This window comes from Nycticebus coucang, chromosome 22 (genome assembly GCF_027406575.1).
Source record: "Nycticebus coucang isolate mNycCou1 chromosome 22, mNycCou1.pri, whole genome shotgun sequence".
In the NCBI taxonomy this organism is placed as follows: domain Eukaryota; kingdom Metazoa; phylum Chordata; class Mammalia; order Primates; family Lorisidae; genus Nycticebus; species Nycticebus coucang.
The window spans coordinates 50,933,861-50,946,390 of record NC_069801.1 but is presented as its reverse complement, the minus strand read 5'-3'; positions in this window follow the sequence as shown (position 1 = coordinate 50,946,390).

Below are 12,530 nucleotides of genomic sequence, written 5' to 3'. Positions count from 1 at the left end.
AAGGCATCCAGAAATAATATTCCACATTCACATGTGTGCATTCACTTCATCCCAACCATAACTCTGAATTAAGTATTCTCATCCCCATTTTTCAGATGTGGAAACTAAGCCTTGGAGAGTCTGAGACTTGCCACCTTAATTTAGATAGGGGTTAATTCGGCACAGTCAGGATTAAAAAGCCAGGTCTGTCTAACTCAAGCTAGGGTTTGCTGATCTCACAGCCAGACTCAGAGCACACGGGGCAGGAGCAATGCAGGGAAGGTAAATCCCGGGGAGGAGAGACCAGCAAAGAAGGCCGCATGGATGAGATTTTTACCCGGTTCTGGGAAAGAAAGATGGATTTAGAAAGGTAGAGGAAGCCCGCCGAAGTTACTCTAAGCAAATAATGGGCCACAGGCTGCAAGAGATATTATAACCCATGTAACAAATTATTTAAATCCAGCATAAATCCACGAATCAATAAGAAAAAGACAAACTCCCTATGGAAAAATGGGCGATATCTGCAAAGGCAGTTCACCGTGGAGGAAATCCATGTGACCGATATATTTTAAAGGGGAGCCACATAACAGAAAAGGGTAGGGCAGGGCTTTTCAAATTTAATGTTCGTGCAGATCTGGGTATCCTCTGAAGACGCACATTCTGGTTTGGTAGGTCTGGGGGAGACCTGGGATTCTCCCAAGTGCTGGGGATGCTTCTGGTTCACAAATCACACTTCGGAGCAATGAGGTCATAGGTAGGGATAAAAGCAAATTCCTCAGCCAGGTCTGAATCCTGCCTCTGCCATTTTTGGGCTATGAATTTTATTTATTTATTTATTTTTTTTAAATAAACTTTATTTATTTATTTATTTTTTATTAAATCATAGCTGTGTACATTGATATGATCATGGGGCATCATTCACTAGCTTCACAGACCGTTCACCAAGTTTCACATATACCCTTGTAAGATGCACCGCTGGTGTAATCCCACCAATCCCCTTCCCTCTACCCACCTCCCCCCTCCCTCCCCTCCCTTTCCTCCTTCCCCCTATTCTTAGGTTGTAACTGGGTTATAGCTTTCATGTGAAAACCCTAAATTAGTCTCATAGTAGGGCTGAGTACATTGGGTACTTTCTCTTCCATTCTTGAGATACTTTGCTAAGAAGAATATGTTCCAGCTCCATCCATGTAAACATGAAAGAGGTAAAGTCTCCATCTTCCTTTAAGGCTGCATAATATTCCATGGTGTACATATACCACAATTTATTAATCCATTCGTGGATCGATGGGCACCTGGGCTTCTTCCATGACTTAGCAATTATGAATTGGGCTGCAATAAACATTCTGGTACAAATATCTTTGTTATGATGTGATTTTTGGTCTTCTGGGTATATGCCCAGTAGAGGAATTACAGGATTGAATGGCAGATCTATTTTTAGATCTCTAAGTGTTCTCCATATCTCCTTCCAAAAGGAATGTATTAATTTGCATTCCCACCAGCAGTGCAAAAGTGTTCCCTTATCTCCACATCCGTGCCAACATCTCTGGTCTTGGGATTTTGTGATATAGGCTAGTCTTACTGGAGTTAGATGGTATCTCAAAGTAGTTTTGATTTGCATTTCTCTGATGATTAAAGATGATGAGCATTTTTTCATATGTCTGAAGGCCGCATGCCTGTCTTCTTCAGAGAAGTTTCTCTTCAAATCCCTTGCCCAGCCTGCAATGGGATCCCTTGTTCTATTCTTTTTTTTTTTTTTTTTGTGGTTTTTGGCCCGGGCTGGGTTTGAACCCACCACCTCCGGCATATGGGACCAGCGCCCTACTCCTTGAGCCACAGGCGCTGCCCACTTGTTCTATTCTTGCTAATGCGTTTGAGATCTCTGTGGATTCTGATTATTAAACCTTTGTCGGAGACATAACCTGCAAATATCTTCTCCCATTCTGAGGGCTGTTTGCTTGCTTTACTTACTATGTTCTTGGCTGTGCAGAAGCTTTTTAGTTTGATCAAGTCCCAGTAGTGTATTTTTGAAGATGCTTCAATTGCCTGGGGGGTCCTCCTCATAAAATACTCGCCCATCCCGATCTCTTCAAGGGTTTTCCCTGCACTCTCCTCTAGTATTTTTATAGTTTCATGTCTTAAGTTTAAATCTTTGATCCAGTGAGAGTCTATCTTAGTTAATGGTGAAAGGTGTGGGTCCACTTTCAGTCTTTTACAGGTTGCCAGCCAGTTCACCCAGCACCATTTGTTAAATAGGGAATCTTTTCCCCACTGAATGTTTTTAATTGGCTTGTCAAAGATTAAATAACAGTAAGTAGCTGGATTCATCTCTTGATTCTCTATTCTATTCCAGACATCTACCTCTCTGTTTTTGTGCCAATACCATGCTGTTTTGATCACTATTGATTTGTAGTATAGTCTGAGGTCTGGTAGCGTAATTCCTCCTGCTTTGTTTTTATTTCTGAGTAATGTCTTGGCTATTCGAGGTTTTTTCTGATTCCATATAAAATGAAGTATTGTTTTTTCCAGATCTTTAAAGTATGACAGTGGAGCTTTAATAGGGATTGCATTGAAATTATATATTGCTTTGGGTAGCATAGACATTTTAACTATGTTGATTCTTCCCAGCCATGAGCATGGTATGTTTTTCCATTTGTTAATATTTTCAGCTATTTCTTTTCTTAGAGTTTCATAGTTCTCTTTATAGAGATCTTTCTTGTCCTTTGTTAGATAAATTCCCAAATATTTCATCTTCTTTGGCACTACTGTGAATGGGATAGAGTCCTTAACTGTTTTTTCAACTTGACTGTTGTTGGTATATATAAAGGTTACCGATTTATGAATGTTGATTTTGTAACCTGAGACGCTGCTGTATTCCTTGATCACTTCTAGGAGTTTTGTAGTAGAGTCCCTAGTGTTTTCCAGATATACTATCATATCATCCGCGAAGAGTGAAAGTTTGATCTCTTCTGACCCTATATGGATACCCTTGATCGCCTTTTCTTCCCTAATTGCAGTGGCTAAAACTTCCATTACAATGTTGAAAAGCAATGGAGACAATGGGCAGCCTTGTCTGGTTCCTGATCTAAGTGAAAATGATTCCAATTTAACTCCATTCAATATGATATTGGCTGTGGGTTTGCTGTAGATGGTCTCTATCAGTTTAAGAAATGTCCCTTCTATACCGATTTTCTTAAGTGTTCTGATCATGAAGGGATGCTGGATATTATCAAAAGCTTTTTCTGCATCGATTGAGAGAATCATATGGTCTTTGTTTTTTAATTTGTTTATGTGCTGGATTACATTTATAGATTTACGTATATTGAACCAGCCTTGAGATCCTGGGATAAAACCGACTTGGTCATGATGTATAATTTGTTTGATGTGTTGCTGGATTCTGTTTGTTAGGATCTTGTTGAATATTTTTGCATCTATATTCATTAGTGATATCGGTCTATAATTTTCTTTTCTTGTTGGGTCTTTCCCTGGTTTGGGGATCAGGGTGATGTTTGCTTCATAGAACGTGTTGGGTAGTCTTCCTTCTTTTTCTACCTTTTGGAACAGGTTAAGTAATATAGGTACTAATTCCTCTTTAAAGGTTTGGTAGAATTCAGACGTGAAACCATCTGGTCCCGGGCTTTTCTTTTTAGGGAGGTTTTGTATGGTTGATGCTATTTCCAAACTTGATATGGGCCTATTCAACATTTCCATTTGATTCTGGCTAAGTCTTGGAAGGTGACGTGCTTCCAAGTATTGGTCAATTTCCTTCAGATTTTCATATTTCTGAGAATAAAGTTTCTTATAATATTCATTAAGGATTTTTTGGATTTCTGACGAGTCTGTTGTTATTTCGTCTTTGTTGTTTCTGATTGATGAGATTAGAGATTTTACTCTTTTTTTCCTGATTAGGTTGGCCCTTTGGGGCTCAGGCGGGCAGCCACCTCACTCTTCTGTAGCTGTCCTGCTCCACAACTTAACTCATGTGACGTCAGAGAATAATTGTCTTACCACAACAAGTAAGTAAACGAGGTGATGGATGTGTTCATCAGTTCAGTTTAAGCATCTTCCATTGTATATCAAATCAGTACACGGAACCTCATAAATGCAACAGTGTTCACAGTTATGGTTTAATAAAAAAACAAAATAAAAAAGCAACACATCTTATCTATTTTATTGACCTTTTCGAAAAATCAGCTTTTTGATTTATTGATCTGTTGTATAATTCTTTTGTTTTCAATTTCATTTAATTCTGCTCTAATTTTGGTTATTTCTTTTCTTCTACTGGGTTTGGGGTTGGAATATTCTTCCTTTTCCATTTGCTTGAGATTTCCCATTAAATTGCTAACTTCCTCTCTTTCCGTTCTCTTGAGGAAGGCTTGCAGTGCTATAAATTTCCCTCTTAGAACTGCCTTTGCGGTGTCCCAGAGGTTCTGATAGTTTGTGTCTTCATTGTTGTTTTGTTCCAAAAAATTAGCGATTTCTTTCTTAATCTCATCTCTGACCCAGCTATCATTCAGCATAAGGTTATTTAACTTCCATGTTTTTGTATGAGTATGCAGATTCCTGTTGTTACTCAGCTCAAGTTTTATTCCATGGTGGTCCGAGAAGATGCATGGAATAATTTCTATTCCTTTAAATTTACTGAGGTTAGACTTGTGACCTAAGATGTGATCGATTTTGGAGTAAGTTCCATGGGCTGATGAGAAGTATGTGTATTCAGTTTTCTTGGGATGAAATGTTCTGTAGATGTCTGCTAAATCCAAATGTTGGATGGTTAGGTTTAAATCTAAGATTTCTTTGCTCAGCTTCTTGTTGGAGGATCGATCCAACACTGCCAAAGGAGTGTTGAAATCTCCAACGATTATGGAGCTGGAGGAAATCAAGTTGCTCATGTCTGTTAGAGTTTCTCTTATAAATTGAGGTGCATTTTGGTTGGGTGCATAGATATTAATAATTGAGATCTCATCATAGTGAGTATTACCCTTAACAAATATGAAGTGACCATTCTTGTCCTTCCTTACTTTTGTTGGTTTAAAGCCTATTGTATCTGCAAATAAAATTGCAACACCTGCTTTTTTTCTGATTATCATTTGCCTGAAATATGGACGACCATCCTTTCACCCTGAGTCTGTATTTGTCTTTTAGGTTAAGATGCGACTTTTGTATACAACAGATATCTGGCCTGAGTTTTTGTATCCAGTCAGCTAACCTATGCCTCTTTAGAGGACAGTTTAAGCCGTTCACATTAATGGAGAATATTGATAAGTCTGGTGAAGTTTTGGGTATCGAGTTTTTCAAAAGTCCAGTGGCCATTTTTAATCCTTTTGCCAGTGTGGAAATTGGAGTTTGATCCTAAGTTTCTGAGTGAGTTTACTTTTGTGGTATAGGATTGAGTTGGTCATTATGGAGGATAGGTCTGAGAATATCCTGAAGAGCTGATTTACTTATGGCAAATTTCTTCAACATATGAATGTCATTAAAGTATTTAATTTCTCCATCATAAATGAAACTCAGTTTAGCGGGATACAAGATCCGGGGTTGAAAGTTATTTTGCTTTAGGAGATTAAAAGTCAGTGACCACCCTCTTCTGGCTTGAAAAGTTTCAGCAGAGAGATCTGCAGTCATTCTAATATTCTTCCCTTTGAAGGTAATGGTTTTCTTTCTCCTGGCAGCTTTGAGGATTTTCTCCTTCATATTAACTTTAGTGAAGTTAATTATGATATGCCTTGGGGATGTCTTATTGGGTTGAGTCGTGCTGGGGTTCTGAAGCTGTCCGCTATCTGAATTTCAGAATCTCTAGGCATGTCTGGAAAATTCTCTTTCATAATTTCATGCAGAAGGGCCTCTGTGCCCAGCGAGGCCACTTCATCTATTTCTGGAACTCCTATGATTCGGATATTCGCCTTCTTCGAATTATCCCAGAGCTCTCTGAGAGAGTGATCCGTTTTTGCTCTCCATTTCTCTTCCTCTTTGAGAGTTTGGGAGCGTTCAAAGGCTTTATCTTCGATGTCAGAAATCCTCTCTTCTGCTCGCTCCATTCTGTTGCTGAGGGATTCTACTGTATTTTTCATATCTTTGAGGGCTGCAAATTCTTGCTTCAGTGTGTCTAAGTCTTTGGTGGTTTTGTCTTTAAATTCGTTAAATTCTTGAGACAACTTTTGAATTTCTCCTCGAATTCCTAATTCCACTTTGTTAATCTTGTCTGCAATCCAAATTCTGAATTCGATTTCTGACATCTCAGCCAGTTGTTTATGAATGGGATCTTCAATTGCATCTGCCATATCTTTCCTTGGGGGGGTTGATCTATTCTGGTTATTCATGTTACCAGAGTTTTTCCGCTGATTCCGCCCCATGGTTGTTTTACTCCCTCTGATTTTTTCCCCTGGGGCTTTGTCAAGGGCCCGTACAGTGTTGTGGCCTGAGAAACTGGGGCCCTGTCTGGTGTGGTGGGGCTAAATGGTTCTGCCTTGTTTTCAGCTGGTTTCTGTTCCACCCTAGTGAAACAGATACTTTGGATTGAAGTCTCAGCTGTGGAGAAATATCAGCAATTAAGTCACCCCACCCCCCACCGGCAAACAATTGGAAAAGAAAAATCAAACCTTCCTACCACCGTGCACCTAGGGCATCACCTGATTTGTCCTCAGGATATTCGCCTTGGTGATTGGTTCAGTACAAAAATGTCCAAATCAATTGTCTCAGTCTGCACCTGTCTCGGGTGAGAGAATTTAAGAGGTCTCTGGGAACTGGATCACAGGGGTCTGGTGACTACTCTGGTGTGGCTTGCTCCAGTGCTGCGTGGAGTCAGGAGAAGCCACCCAGCCTATAAATCAGTCTGGGAAGGTTGCTGCCTCCTTCCCCACCTTGCACCACTTCACACCCAATCACTGATAGCCCTGCAGTTGACTGACCCAGTTGCCTGTAGTGAATCGGTACTCCAGGAGTTTGTACCTGCCTGAATCACAAGGAAGTCTGCCAGGCCGCTGTGCTCTGCCTCTCTCCAGCAGGAGGAGGTGAGGCCTGACAACCTCGGGTGCTAGATGAAGGTTGAGGGGTTTTCACTCAGGTCCAGTCTTGCCCCTGATTAATGTTACTGACAGAACAGAACAGAACAACTCTGCGTTTCCCCTGCAGAAGAGAAGCTGAATTGAGTTCCAAATCAGCTTGTCTTTGCTCTTGTATTGTCTATAGTTTGACGATCCCCTGAGGGCCAGGTGCATCTTAGGTTTAGTAAAGCAGACCTCTGGATCAGCCCCGCCCTGGGAGTTTCCCTGGTTTGCAAATTGGAGTTGCCTCAGGCAAACTCAGAGTCTCTGGTTGCCCAGGGTGACAGGGGGTGTGGCTTCAGAATATTCTGTAGTGAGCCGTATTGCTAGCAAAAGAGGGCTGCTGCCTTATGGCTCAGGCAACCGTTGCTCTGGTATAGCTCCCCTCCAGCCAACCGTCCTCTCTCCGCTCCCGTATCCCAGAGTCTGCACCAACCGGCTGTAGCCCAGCACTGTCTACACCCCTCGAGCAATTGCCCAAGAGTCTGGACCCCTGGGGAACAGGCCTCCAGACCTTGGAGCGAGAGCAGAGGGGAGTGCGGGGAGCGCTGGAAGCCTGGGGTTGCGGGCAGAGAACACACACAGCTTTACACAGTTTTATGCCTGGCCGTATTGTCACCAAAAGACGGCTGTCGCACTATGCCTCAGGGAACTGCCACTCCGGTGCAGTCCCCGCTCCGCTGACCGACCAGGACTGGCCTCCAGACCCCAGTGTGAGTGAAGGGGAGCGCTGGGAGCTCAGAATTCCAGGTAGAGACTATATACAGTTTATACAGTTTTATGTCTGGCAGGAGGACGCCGTGGCACCCTAGTAGGGGAGGTAGGTCCAGTTTTTAGGGGGTCTCTCCCGTGGAGTGTAGTGGGAGGACCTTTGAACTCTGCCTGGTTGTTTGTGGGGCACTCTGAGCCGTTCTCATGGGGGAGGGGACTCCCGTCCACTTGGTGATGGATTTTGTACCTTTTGTTTGTATCCCTGTGGTCGCAGCTCGCCTCAGCGGGGTTGACGTGCGTTCTACAACCTTCTCTCTTAGTGCAGCTCAAATCCACCGGGTTATTTGCTGAATTTTTGTCCTTTAACTCTCCTTCCGAACGGGAGCCTCTGTGGAAAGCTGGCTTCAGCCAGCCATCTTCTGGGCTATGAATTTTAGACAAGTAACTTAATGTCTCTGTGCTTCTTTCTTCATCTGTAGAGATAACAATAGTCTCCGTTGCCTATGGCTTGGAGGACTAAACGAGTTAATATACATCAAGCTGGAGTACAGCGTGTGGCAAAAGTACTTGGTAGATGTTATTGGTGGTAACAGTCAGGATAACCAGGGGAGTGAAAATTAAACCACACTTCCTTCCACACTCACAAGACCAGCAGATGTCGGGAAATCTGACAATTTCATAGGCTAATGAGATGGAGAGACAGAAATCTGACAATTTCATAGGCTAATGAGATGGAGAGACAGAAATCTGACAATTTCATAGGCTAATGAGATGGAGAGACAGGGATTCTCAGAACTGCTAATGGAACGTACATTGGTACAGCCACGTAGAAGACCAGTTTGCAACATGTAAGAAAATTGTAAATACCCCCACAGTGTGGTTCTAGCTCTGAGTGTGTAAAGATCAGGAGGGATACGTCTATATGTACGCCTAAGGTGATGTTTATGTAAATGTTTTTTAAAGACCATAAAGGCAATTATATATTTTTTCATGCATATATGCACATGTGGCAAAAATATAAAAAGCAGTCACTGGAAACATATGGCGTATTCAGGAAACGGATTCTGGAGAGGGAGAGGAAGAAATAACCAAGGAGGACTTCAATGCTGCTATGCTTGATAGAAAAAGTCTGAAGCAGAAATGACCAAATGCTAACATTTTTAATTAGATGATTATTTGTTACATTATTCCTACTTTTCTGTATTTATTTTCTGAAACTTTTTTTCTGGGGGATAGGACAAAGAGGAAAAGGCTGCTGGATCAAGTGAAAAGAGTGGGCTTGGCCTGGGGTTCAGTGGGGGAGGCCCAGAGAGGTCCACCCAATGGGGTCCTCTCATTCTCCAGGACCCACTGGTAGATGGGAAAGCTGAAGCTCAGAGAGGTTAAGTGAGCTAACCACGATCACACAGCCAGCAGTGGGAACATTTGGACTATCAGTTTCAAAGCTTATGCAACTGTTAGAAGTTCACCCAGCGCTGGCACAGGGGCCCCAGCCAAGGTCAAGGGAGCCCAGCAGGGGGAGGTACAGGTTGTACAATACAGCCTGAGCCCTTTCTAATCCATGATATAACCATCCCAACAGCAAGGACAAGAATAAACAACGAAAGCCCCTCAAGTAAATTCTACCCAACCAGAAAGATAAAGTAGAGCAGGAGGGGATAGCGTGGGCCCAGCATCTGAACAGTGCCCTTCAAGAGCAGCTCCTGGGGCACTTGGGGTTGGCGCCCAGGGCTGCGACCCTAGGTGAGAAAGAAGCTGAGGCTAAACAAGAATTGAGGCGCACAAGCCAACAGTTCTGGGGTTACCTGCTGCAGAGGAAGGTGTGCTCTCCGATCAGGGCACTGACCTTTGTGTGGCCGTGGGCAAGTTTTCTCCCCGCTCCAGGCCTTAGTTCCCCCTTCTGTAAAATGTGGCTACAGCACTCGGAGCCTGAGTCCCCTGGGTCTGCTGCTGATCAGAGATTCCAGTTTTCCCTGAAGAACCCTGGCAGCCTCGTTCCCACCCCTTTCAATTTCCTGCTCTTACCCTCACACAGCCACCACCCTTAGCTGCTGCTGGAACTCTTCGCCCACCACTCATCATTCTCCATCACTCAAAATTCTCCTGAAAGGAACACTGGTGGAAGGGGGGACGGCAGAGTACGATGCCAGAGAGCTGCCTGGTGTATTTCCCAGGCATCAGGCTAGTGGAAGTCAGAAAGTCCCATGGCACTAAGCATTGGCAGAGTCATGGTGAACAGGAGCTCAAATACACAAAAGCACAAATCAATGCCACAGGTCCACAGGCCTAGCGGCCAAAACTAGCCATTTACTCACTGTGTGGCTTCGAGCAAGTTACCTAACCTCTCTGAGCCCCAGTTTCCTCATCTGTCAAATGGGTCTGATAATCTTACCTACCTTGTGGAGTTGTGAGGATCACGGGAGAGGAGTGTGTGCAGTGGCTGACGTAGTGCCGGGAACATGGGAGCTGCTCAGCAAAAACAGCTGCCTTCCTTCCGTCTATCCTCCTCCCCTGAGCATTAGGGCTGTGGTTCCAGAAGTTCAGGGATTGAGAGGCACCAGGGCCTCTCCTCCACCTTGCCAAGACCCCCTACTACCCTTCTCTCACGGGTTCCTGGTGACAGCAGGAGCACTGGAGAGATGCAATGTCTCTAGCACGGTTGGATGTGGCCGTACCTGGACTGGGGCAGGAATCCCGAGGAAGGGGCATCTTTCTCACAAAGGAACTCTGAAGAATCACAAGGAAGGGCAGAGGCTAAAGGGCATGAATCGGTCCAGGGATGGCAAATAGTCATCACGTCTGACACCACTCTCCAGTCTCACACCCACGTCAGACGTCACTCATCAGCCTGACCTCAGAATCCTGCACCCCATGAGCCAGACAGCCTTTACCAATCAGTTGCAGTTGGGCTGTGAAATGAAATCTAGTCGGTATCTTTAGCAGGTGCCATGGGTGCCCTGCTCAGACCTTTCAACCCTTCCACATCAGGACACACCAGCCCAGCTTGCACCTGCCAACACTGGCATCTCCTTGCTCGGGGCAGTCCAGTGGAGCCAGGAATTAACACCCTCTACCTGTTCTCTGCCGATGACCAGCAGGAGCTGGAGGATAAATACCTCAGTCCCCATCCTCACCCCCACCCCCACTGCCTCAAGTGCAGTAAGCCTGAAAGGCATCTTCAGCCCCGGCTCTGGAAGGCACACAGTGGAGCTGGCTTGGTTATGTGCCCACTGTAGGACCCGTCCCTTCTCTGTCTCACCTCCTTCTCTCCCTGACCAGCAGTAACCGGATCACTCCCCGTTAAATCTACCTGCTTTCTACCTCTTAGAGACTGATTCTCAGGAACCCTAAACTAAAACAACCCCTTCATGTAGCCTATACCTTTATTCTATGGATGAAGGAACTCAGACCTGGAGAAATGGAGTAACTTTCCCAAGCCAGCGCCAGCAGGGCCCTCGTGGGAACTCTTCTCCTGGCCTAGGGTTCAGCTCCTCCCACACCAAGTGCTGCCTCCTGAGCCTGCCCCTGCGTCCGCAGCTTCCCCCTGCCCATGTGGATTCAACATGTTATTTCCCAGTGCAAAAGAAAAGGCTGATAACAGGTTAGAAAATCTGTGGCTCCCTCCCTGGAGCCTCAGAACTTGTTTCTGGACGTGGACATGTCTCCTCCACCCTGGGGGCAGGTCCTTGGACTCTCCCCTTTAGCCTCCAAGGCCTTGGTCCTTCAGCAATGGGACAGGCTGCTGGGGAAATGCAACCTGCTGGGTGGGGTATAGGATTGCTCAGAAAGCAACTGGCTCCCTCCTCCTCCCCCACCTCAGGCATCATCTTGGGGAAAATCAATATGCACATTGCCATTTATTTATTTATTTTTATGTCACCCTTAGTAAAGTGCCATGGCCTCATAGCTCACAGCAACCTCAAAATCTTAGGCTCAAGTGATTCTCTTGCTTTCGTTTTTCATTTTTAGTACAGACAGGGTTTTACTCTTGCTCAGGCTGGTCTTGAACTCATGAGCTCAAGGGATCCTCCCACCTCAACCTCCCAGAGTGCTAGGATTACAAGCATGAGCCATTGTGCTTGGCCATTGCCATTTTTAAAAATAATTTAAAATTATATTTCCTTCATAATTTTATGGAAAATTCATATTCTTTCAACCTAGATTACTTATTTAGTTGAACAGAAGAACATCAATGAGAAAAGGAGTCCTGCTTTATAGCCACTGAAATGTTAATTCTGGATATTTCTTTCTTTTTTTTTTTTTTTTGAGACTGAGTCTCACTTTGTCACCCTTGGTAGAGTGCTATGGCATCTTAGCTCACAGCAACCTCAAACTCTTGGGCTCAAGTGATTCTCTTGCCTCAGCCTCCTGAATAGCCAGGACTACAGGTGCCCACCACGACACCCGGCTATCTTTAGAGACAGGGTCTCACTCTAGCTCAGGCTGGTCTCCAACTCCTGAGTTCAAACAGTCCACCTGCCGTGGCCTCCCAGACTGCTAGGATTACAGGAATCAACACCGTGCCCAGCCTAATTCTAGATATTTCTCATATTTCTTTTTATTATTGTTATTATTATTATTTTATTGTTGGGGATTCATTGAGGGTACAAGAAACCAGGTTACACTGATGGCATTTGTTTCTCATATTTCTGTCAGTATCTTCATGCAGCTATGAAGGAAATCCTCCCTTCTCCTCTTTTTTAAATATTTTTCTTTTTTGAGACAGAGTCTTGAGAGCACACATGTGAAAATAAGATGGAGTCAGTCAGGCTAAGGCCAACATGACACAGCTGGTCTGAT